Source organism: Hermetia illucens, chromosome 4, assembly GCF_905115235.1.
Source record: "Hermetia illucens chromosome 4, iHerIll2.2.curated.20191125, whole genome shotgun sequence".
NCBI lineage: Eukaryota > Metazoa > Arthropoda > Insecta > Diptera > Stratiomyidae > Hermetia > Hermetia illucens.
The window spans coordinates 121,383,048-121,393,916 of NC_051852.1; the positions used below are offsets into that span (position 1 = coordinate 121,383,048).

General features: G+C 41.3%; 1 protein-coding gene across 2 annotated transcripts in view; it reads right to left on the reverse strand.

Moving 5' to 3' along the window:
- Nucleotides 1-4,302, reverse strand: part of LOC119654478 (long-chain fatty acid transport protein 4) — a 44,572-nt gene extending 40,270 nt beyond the window's left edge. For both annotated transcript variants that reach the window (XM_038059897.1, XM_038059898.1), the window contains exon 1: nucleotides 3,962-4,302. The gene's annotated coding sequence lies outside the window, so the exon portion shown is untranslated. The remainder of the gene's footprint in view (nucleotides 1-3,961) is intronic.
- Between the last annotated feature and the right edge of the window lie 6,567 nt (nucleotides 4,303-10,869).

A 10,869-nucleotide genomic window follows, 5' to 3' on the forward strand; every position in this document is an offset into this window, starting at 1 on the left:
GAATTGACCAACGTCAGTTGGAGCAGACCGTATAACTCCAATAATAATCACATCTGTCGCTCTTTAAATCATGTTGGGCTTGATCTTATTGTATTTCCGACTTGACACAGAAACCACTCAATAGGCTTTGAAGTGAGAATAGGAATGACCACGGTTGCTTATATGAATAGAACCATCTTCAAGACACAGGTAGTGGAAGTTTTTCCCCCTGTCGTGGAGTGCGAATTCGAGTATCTTTGCCTACCGTTGCGTAGCATTAAATCAGTTTTGTCTTAAACTTGGATTCCGAGAGCATTTTTTTCCCCAAACATCTTTCAAAATCCGAAAACCGAATTGGTTAAATATGGAGGCGACCAGTTACACCAAGTGGTTCATCAACTTGTGCTCAAAGTATGGGACAGCGAATCAATGCCTGACGATTGGCAACGAGGCATTATCTGTCTCATACATAAAAAGGGAGATATCACACAGTGCAGCAATTATAGAGGTATCACGTTGCTGAGTACCATCTATAAGATATTCTCCACTATCTTGCTAGGCCGGATAGCCCCATACGCCCAGAACATCGTTGGCCCATACCAAAGAGGCTTCACTCCAGGCAAATCAGCAACAGATCGGATTTTCTCTCTGCGGTAAGCGATGGAAAAACTGTTGGAATATGGACAACAGTTGCACCATCTGTTCATCGACTTTAAAGCCACCTATGATAGCATAGCCAGGGTAAAACTGTACACGGCCATGAGAGAATTCGGTATCCCGACAAAATTAATAAGACTGACTAGCCTGACCCTGACCAATGTGCGAGGCCAGATAAAAGCAGCAGGATCACTCTCAAGACCATTCGACATCAACAACGGTCTACGACAAGGGGATGCTCTATCATGCGTCCTCTTTAACCAGGCCCTCGAGAAAGAGATCCGTGATGCTGAGGTAAATGCAAGAGGTACGATCCTCTTCAAGTCCACCCAACTACTGGCCCATGTTGACGATATCGACATCATGGGAAGAACCACCCGCGACGTACAAACTGCCTTCATTCAGTTCGAGCAGGCGGCGCGAGATCTTGGGCTGCACATCAATGAAGGCAAGACAAAATATATGGTGGCAATGTCAGCACCGAAGACGAATCAACCAACAACATCAAATCGCACTGGCCAAACACGCAGAAGAATAAGAATAGGAGAATACAACTTTGAGACCGTTGACAATTTCTCCTATCTAGGGTCGAAAATCACAACCGATAACAACTACGATGATGAAATCCGCGCACGGTTGTTGTCAGCCAACAGAGCCTATTTTAGCTTACAAAGACTGTTCCGCTCGTCACCATAGGGTCAAAGCTCTTACTGTACAAGACTATGATCTTGCCAGTCCTTATGCATTTCTCGGAAACTTGGGTTCTTAGCAAGAAAAATTGCAAACTCTTCCGCCGCGTTCGAGAGAAGAATCCTCCGAAGAATTTTTGGCCCCTTACATGAGGATGGACGATTCGGTAGCCTACACAATGACGAAATCTATGAGCGATACCATGACCGTCCGGTTGTGGATAAAATCCGTCTGAACACGTTGCAGTGGGCGGGTCACTTAATCCGTATGGATGAGGATGATCCCACCCGGAAAGTCTATAAGGGCAATATCTATGGTAGAAAAAGAAGACGAGGCAGACCCTGCCTAAGATGGAGCGATGGCGTAGGTCAGGACGCCAGGCAACTTTTAGGGATATCGAATTGGTGGACCTCGGCGCAAAACCGGGATGTTTGGAGTTCCTTATTAAGGCAGGCCTAGACCGGATACCGATTGTTGCGCCGTTGATGATGATCTTTCAAAATCACACTGGTAATCTCCCTGATACTAATATCACCTCATGATTGTCAACTATAGTATAGAGTATTTGCCACCCGTATCTGCCTAGATTACATTATTTATTAGCTAAGATACTATGCATTACGTAAAACCCCCATACAACCCTAATTTGATCGGGGTCTCTTGGATGGTTTTACTACTAGCTACTGGTAAATGCGGCTTCTATGTCCAGGAAGGCGGCTAGGGTATATCATTCATGGTGTGTTTTCTTTTCAATCGTGTTGACTGCCTTGTGAAGAGCATAGATGTCAAAAGTAAACCTATAGAAATTACGCTTTGAAAATTAGAAGAAGCAATCTTTTCAAAATCAGTCTTAAGACACGTTGTAGTGTTTTCAATACAAAAGTAAGACTGATTGGTTTTAATTCTTTCGCTCTGACGTAACAACGGCTGCCTGGCACTGGTATGAAACAACACTTATGCATCATCAAGTGTACACTTACTTGACTGAAAATAACTTCGAAAAATCTCCATCAGAGGTGGATAAACATTTTCTTGTTGTCTCTCTAGAATTGGTATGAAGCGTCTGAATAAGGAGATCTGTATGCTGAAAAATTTTATTCTTTTTTTTTTGTTTTTTGTGATTAAAAATTTCTTGTTCTCTGGCGAATAAGATTGCCTAATATCCAAACAGGATTTGCATTCGCAGTCCTCCTCGTTTACGAAGCAATGCGATGGTACTAGAGGTTCCACAGTTTCAATACTGATTTATTTCACTAAAACTGATTTGCCGTTCACTGGTATGTCGAGAAATCTCGGTTGTGCAGCTGATAAGCTCACAGCAGCAAGACAAACACAAAGACAAACACCAACAACCATGACAACCGGCATGCGAACCCAAGCAACGACATTGAGAGGCTAATACTGAAGTAACTCAATTAACGCGGTTTTGTGGCATTATCTAAATTTAGTCGAAGGCGCCCAATGTGGGATGATTTTCAATGAACTAGGCGTAATGATGGCGGCTAAGAGAGCAATTTGAGTTGGCTTTTATCAGATACAAAGACGGAGTTAAAATTGGCACTAAAACTGGCAAGTGGTTACTGTGTAGATCCTGCGATAGATAGACGGGCACGACTTCATTTGCCTCAGCGCATTACTTCTTAGATTTGCCCTGAAAGTTGCGATTAAGTAGTTCCTATAATGTCCCTAGTAAGATGTAAGATATTAGAATTTCGTTGTCATAAACGACGGTAGTAGCAGTATTAATTAATATTCTCGTCGTTCGTCTTTTCAATAAGTATATGGTGAATAAACTTCGCATTAGCCAAAAATATGCTCAGCTTAATTTTGTGAAGTCCCGGTTTTCATTAATGGGCAAGCAACTTTGACATTCGCACCCTTTGTTATATTGCAGCCCCCTTGTGTTCTAGGAGGAATAGTGCTAAAGACGTCAACCAAAAAGTCTCCAAGAATAGATATATCTAATGTCTATTTTTTTAGTCATCTCTTTCCTATTTCTATACATATTATATCCTAAAGCTTTTTATTTGCGACGCTAACCGGTCTAATGAGAGTATTGTATGGTTATTCGTATCACTTTTTCTGAATAAACACATTTAATGTAATAATTTTGCATCTGTAGTCTTTTGCGCGAATACATTGGTATCAATTTTAGCCACATGTTGATATCGACAGATTACACGAATTCTATCTCGGTCTCAAATACTTCGATCGCATAGTGTGGACTCAAGTTGTACCGCGATAGCTCTCAAATTACTTATCAAAGTCCATTCGGATTATCGATATAAGAGTCAACAATCAACGGAAAACTGTGTCAATAGATGGTATTTATTTGGCCGCGATGTGGGGGGCATGACTTTTGACCATTGCCTCTGAGAAGTTCTGAGAATCCAGCTTGACGACAATTTGGCTACAATCTGCCCAAAGTTCACCAGTCTTAGTCACATTCTCGAGTGTACAGTCTAGAAATGGACGCATGAGCAGTCCACAAAGTTGGGTTCAGCTTGGGCTGATTGATATGGCAGCAAGCAGGATGCATTTGCGCTTTATTCCATAAAAGACAAAAGATGGTTCGCAATATGAGTAGTAAGATATCTTAGAAGTCTCTAGGAAAAAAAATTGCGATACTACTCACAATGAACTTTCGAAAACTGCGAACTCCAACACAACCAGCTGACCCGCTGTTGATGTTACGTGGCCTTATTATTGCAAAACTCCCGTGAAAATCTCCGATAAACAATCCTGAAGCACTTATCGTAATTATAGTCAAACAGGTGTTGGATAAACACCGCATGCACACAATTTACAGAACCGCTGGGAATTGTTCGCGGGCGGATTTCGAGTGTAAGGCACTTTGGCTAAGAGCTCACGAAACAACACCACTAACGCCACTCACCACTCGGCACTTTCCTCACACTAACTGAACACTGAAGGCAACATCAAACGCTGTACGCTATACTGACTCCCTCGAAAGCTTTCTTCAATAATTATATGAGCATGTGAGCCACAAGCTTATCTACGGCATTTTCATTTCCATCTATATCTAGAAAAAATATGAGTCCGATGAGAGCTAGACACTGAACTTGGCTAGAGCGACTGGGGACGACAAGCTATCACGAACCACATTATTTGCCGTGTGGGGAGTGTCATTGTGCCGTTGTCCAGTTGGAATTGTAACGAAATTTGGTAGATTCATGAATGATGCTTCGAAGTATTCATAAGGACACGGTCTATGCCCTTTAAAAATCTGGGAATCTAGAAACCTAGGGAAAATGCATCTCTCCATTTTCTACCCTAATAGGCCACCTTAATCGTACTAACATACTTACTCCTTGACTCAACCCTAATAAATCTACAGAATCGTGCTAAGATACCTAACGTCTGACTCGAGCCATGATCCTTTCGGATTTCAAATGTATCTTCCATACATTTGTATCTGCTGCTGGCATATAGTATAAGTTCCTCAAGAAACTTGCAGGACACATTTAAGAGCCCTCAAAGCTTATTCAACTTGCAATTAGTTGGGAGTATCTTTTCCTACTGGCTGAGCATGCATTTCATACATCACTTATGAGGCTACAATCTAGTGTTCTAGCTATTAAATGTTTTAACATGACTATAAAACTTTCGTGAGTGCGACAATTGATGTACGGACGCCTATATGCCTACAACGTAATCGTCGATTTAAAAATATTTGAATATTTGAGCGGAAAATTCGTTATGATGCTGCGGCAAATGAATATAATCACATTAAATAAATTGCACACGCACGGGATAGACCAAATGGTGAAGCGATTCCCATTGAAATAAATATTTGCTTTTGCCGAAAAGGAAAAGGAAAAGGAAAAGGAATAGTGAAGGGAGTATTTGGCTGAAAATTAGCGTTATTTTCGAGAGTCCTCTTTATATGCCATGGAAACAAACTTACTTGTTGTTACTGCTACTTCATGAGGCTGATCTGGCATTAAACTATTTTATATTTCGTAGTTAACTGCATCATAGGTCCGACATAATGTTTCCACTTAGGTTTGGAAATCTGTGATCCTTGCTAAAGACGTCAGATTCGTGTTCATACTGATAAATCCGTGAAAAAAATTCCTTGAATCAGGAAGCTCAAAATATCTGCTGTCCTTTTATTATATATATTATATATTTATTATTTATATTTATCTTTTTCCTTTAAAATGTGTGTCAGCGAGGTTTGCAGAATTGGTATTGCAATCTCTACATATACATTTGACTCCTACATCGCTACCGCTAAATCGTAGCCTGGTCGTAGTCCTTGTAACCCCACTCAGAGGAAGAATGGCGAAATCGTTGCGCCATAAAACAGAGATGAGTCGACTGGTCCACCAGGTTGGGGGTTGCGCAATAGGCCGGCCAGCTGTTCACAGAATAGTATTAACTTGGAAACCGAAACTGAGGCTCGGTTTAGAATAGGAATACAGCGCCAATTCGGTAAGAGAAAAAGGACTACCAGGAACGTACGTCCGTTGTTTAGAACTAATGACGTGTTTGTGATCGAAGAAACGAAATTATTATTAATGGTGGGGAATAGCACGTCAACCACTCCATCAGGATTTCCCGAGGCGTCCGCACTATTCCTCTGTTCTTTTGTGCCTAATGCCTTTGGAACGACCCAGCCGTCGACCATCTTGAGAGAATGTTTTCCACTACATGACGTAGTTAATTGAATTGCAATGCAATTGTTACTCGTCCTTAGTGTGTGACCTATCTATTGCCATTTCCGTCTTGCGATTACAGTGCGTATGACCAAGTTCTTTGTTTGAAATAGTATCAGGCCAACGTACTCTGATGATACTACGTAGACAAGTTTTGGCGAAGAAGAGGGCTTTTGATTCACAGCGATGAACAATCCCAATGTGCTACTCCCTTGATCTTGGTGTTGAGATAATTGCATTTCCAGATTTTTAACAAGGCAGCGGAAGCACATTTGGGCGGATCTGGCACTGTTAATACATTGGGCAACATCCATTTTAGCGCCATCGTTGACAGAAACAACGCTTCTAAGATATACAAATTAATGAAAACAAGGGGTGTATGATGACGAGTGTCAGGCTGTGAACCTTGTATTTTTTGTGTTTATTTTCAATTCATCTCTACTTACTTCTGTTTCCAAATCCAGAGCTATTTCACCGATAACAAGAAGAAATAATATCCTTGACAAGATTCAACCCTGGATACTTTGGACATCAAGTTCCTCTGAGACCACGATGAAGCACGTGACATTTTGCGCCATCATACGCCGCTCTGATAATATCTATCAGTTCCGCCGATGAATAACAGATGAAGCGAAGATCTAAACTCCGCGCACTGTTCCTTAGGTTGTTGATGTGGGTAATGCAAGAAGATACAAAATCCGTTACGGAAACCAGCCTGATATCTGTAGATAAAGCTTTCGCCAGATTCTTTAATGCATTCCAAAATTATTTTTGGATATTATCTTTGCGATGGCATGGAGCATGCAGGTGGCTTTGTACTGATTAAGGGGGCTCCCGAAATATATATCTACATTGAAAAATAAATATTGTAGTTTGGAGGAAGCTACTGGTGTATCAATTTTATGCAGGTGTCCCTCCAATTGTCACACTTCAAATGGGCGCCCTTCTTTGGAATCTTAGCGATCATCACCTTTTTCACAGTATGGGTGAGGTCTCAAGATTTTTTTATAGGGGGAAGTAGCAGATTTGCAGTAACCGAAATTGAGGTGACACTGACTCTGCCGGGAAACCATTAAGCCCGACGGCGTTAGTCCGTTTGAGTACATTGATAGCTGAAGTTATTTCTTTTCTAGATGGAGGAACATTCCATATTCGCATGTTACGGCGACTAGCCATTTAATCCAGAAGAGGCGGACCTTCACTGGGTGTGATACGAAATTGCTAGGTAGTATGTTATTTGATTTATTATTTTTAAAGTGGAAAAAGGTCTGAAATACGAGAATGTTTCAGCCCAATCAATGAAATAGTAAAAATTTCTTCTTCTAGTCAATGAATATTGGAGGGCAAAGAAAACTCATTACAAGACGAATTCTATAGTCACATTGAGTCAGTATTTGATTCATTACTTTCGAAAGGCGGAAAGATAGTACTCAGCGACTTCAACGTGAAAGGACACCGGAGCAAGATATCAATGCCAGACAACATGATAGTCGACTTACTGAAGAAATAACCTTGATATATGTATGTCGGAGCGTCAGAAGAACAAATGCTGCAGATGCTGGACTGAACATCGGACACGATCTTCGGCGGAAATGAATCAATGGTTTGATGAAGAGTACCATCAGGTCTTTGATCAAAAATCTCTGGACAAAAGCGATATCAATAGTAATCTACGAAAGCCAAACTAGAATTAGAATTAAGACATGCCGCTAACAAAATCTACAGAAAGAGGAAATTCAACCATGTAAACGATAACTTCAAGGGACTTAATTTCAGGTCTTGAAGATTATGTATAAGTTGTACAACTGCTGTGGGAAGAATAACGGAAGCAGAATCTAGCCAGGTCAGATCTCCAGAGTCACCGGGTAGCATTCAGGACGGGGACCAGTTTTCGTACCCTATAACGAGGTTCCAAACAATTGTTTCTTTAGTATCAGCAGTCTGATTTTAGGTAGAGTAGATCATTTTCAGAAGAAGCAACTGAAAGTCTCTAACGCCTGTCCGGTACTACAATAATGCGAACTGTAGGGTACGCAGGGTTTGACAGCAGGCCGTGAACCATTTAAACCGACGTAATCCTGTATGCATTTGCGTGGCTTAGACCCAAAACTTCCTGAGTTTTATCCACCTGATCTACGTGTACTCTCCAATTTAATTTAGGATCCCGAATTACGACCAAATATTTCAGATTGGAGGAAAGTACAAATCTCTGACCATTTGTCCGCGGTAGGTGGAATTTGTGTCGCCTGGTGGTAAATAGCATTCTGCAGCCCACAGGAACACTTTTCCCAATGCGTCTCCCATAATTTCAATCATAATGGACGGAAACACTGCCTAACACCAACATCAAGAAATCGTATTTGACGAGAGAGAGATTAAGAAAAGGACAACCTCTTCATGGACGTCCTTAAATGCAGCCATGCTACTAACCCGTCAGTCATGGTCTAGAGCCAGCCAGACAGGAGTGAGTTTTTTCTAAAGCATAACTGGTATCATGCCGGTCCCGAGATTCACATGTGGAGAAGCTCCTTTTAATCACGTGATTTTATTCCAGGCGATTACCGATTCAATATCCTCGAGCCTCAATGTCGTTTTACTGCGTTATATCAGGCACGAGATCCTGAAGGCGATTTCGAATGTTTTCTCCAGAGCCCCAACCTTCGACTCTGGTCTGTTTCGCGGATATCTCCATTGAGGTTCCGGTAAGTTTGATTTTAATAACCTGGCGAAACTCCCTTCAGTCGGTTCCCTAAAGTTTCTGAAATGGTAAGAAATATCCATAATGAGATTTAGACTAAGAAGTAACCAACTGTTGTCCGAGAAGGGCCTTTCATTAGATAGTCCCCAATTCTCGACACTTAAAGTCGCATTGTCGGTTTGTAGGGTGATATGGAGCCACAAATACCCGAACTGGGAAATTGGAAGTTTGTTCTGCCGTCTTAGTTACGCACCGATAAATTTGTGCTAAAAATAAAGTCGATTAATCTCTTTCGTTAATTTCCAAATTACCCCAAAGCGCAGCATAGTAACCTACCAATTGGAGAAATTCAGGCCCGGAGACAAAAATCCAAGCAGGCTCTCCTTATCCAGGACCGTTCTCAACCTACACTAGTTACCGTCATTTGTAGGGTTTAGTAAATTGCATTATAAGCTTTAAGCTCATGGATAATCCGACCTCCACGGAGGGGCTCCTGGATTAGTGGGATGTGGGTATCTATCTCCTACAGACTCCTCTCTTTTAAACCGTCGACTTCCATTTCCTCCATTGGGGGCGTTTAATGAATGAAGGAGGTCGTCAAATTAAGCGGGGTGAATCATTTTAATCTCTGCATTCCTGACTTCGCGACTCCTTTCCCTGTTCATCCAACTATTCTCCATTTATGCATGGTGGGAAAGGCTGGCTTTTCCCCCTTCACGACCCAGTCGTTCACAAACTGAATGCCCAGAGACATAACTTCTTTTAGATCGGTGCATTTTTAGACAGTGCGGCTTTAAGACATCAATTGCGCTGCAGCCTTAGGAGAAGATAACCTGCTTGCTGCCCCCATAATGCTCTGCCTTTGTTTTAAGATCAGTCACTGATTCACATCTACTGTTTGACGTGAGTTGCGGCTGCGGTGGTCTGGCTGATATATATATTTTCGAATTTTATTTACCCATTGATCCATCGAGCAGTTGAAGCAAAACAGTGGTCTCAGAACTGATCCCCTAAAGTCGTATTCTCAGACTCTTGGTAATGACTGCAATGACTTATGAATCCATCGTCGTAAAGGTTTGTATATGCGTGGTCTCGTAGAAGGAGACCACTTGCGGGAGCAAAAGTCTGACAAAAACGCTAGTTTTCCGTCTTCACAAAAGAATAGGAAACTCTAGAAGCAAATGTAAAGGACTCTTGTTTCGTAGGATGGACATGCAGCCAATAAGCAAATACGGATGAAGTCTAGAAAAGGCAAACTGATCATCTTTAAACCGAAAACAAAGGTTGAACTCTGGAAGAAGTTTCATTTTCGTAAAACCTAACGATTAGTATCCCACGTTGGGCGCCATATGTTGCTTTTTGTAAATTGCATGTTCATTACGTTCACCTTAGCCTGCTTACACTTTCCTGCTGTAAGGCTATATGATATTACTTCGGGAACTATATCAGAATTTTCCTAGTGGTCTAACTCAGGCTTGTATTGATCTACCGTCACTAATAATCGGTTGATATTCATCCACAAGAATACGTTTAGGACGGATCTTTGAGGAACTGTCTGCCTGTCTGCCTGCCACACGTACTTTCCTGAGAAACGGTTATACATATATACGCGAAGTTTTAAGGGAAAAAATGTGGACTCCCATACGGGGGATGAGCGACATAATTTTTCGAGGTTAAGAGGAGGTGCCCCTTTATATTTACGAGAGAGGTGTGAAATTTTTGGGTAACGTAACATACTAATGTGATCACTTATTTCAAAGGTCCATTCTAAGGAACTCTCTACCCGACACATCTGGAAAAATCAAGAGGCTTAAAGTACTCTTCATCTATTCAGATAAAGTTAGTAATGGGATATAGCTACATTTTGTAAATTTACTGAAAACGCTCTTTAATTTCATTAAAGAACCATAAATTGTTGCAATAAAATAGGCCATGGAATGAATCATAACCCAGGCAAATTTGGTGGTATCAAAAGTGTTTTTTTGCTTAAAATTACTGATTACGATGACACATTGAGGTGAGTAAGTCGGACATACTGAATGCACATACGCTACGAGCCATATATATGTAAATGAAATCATCGTGCATCTGCAGCTAGTTAGACGAAAGATACACAAAACCTTTCATAGTTGAAGGACTGACCTTCCAGTTTCCGATTTGTGG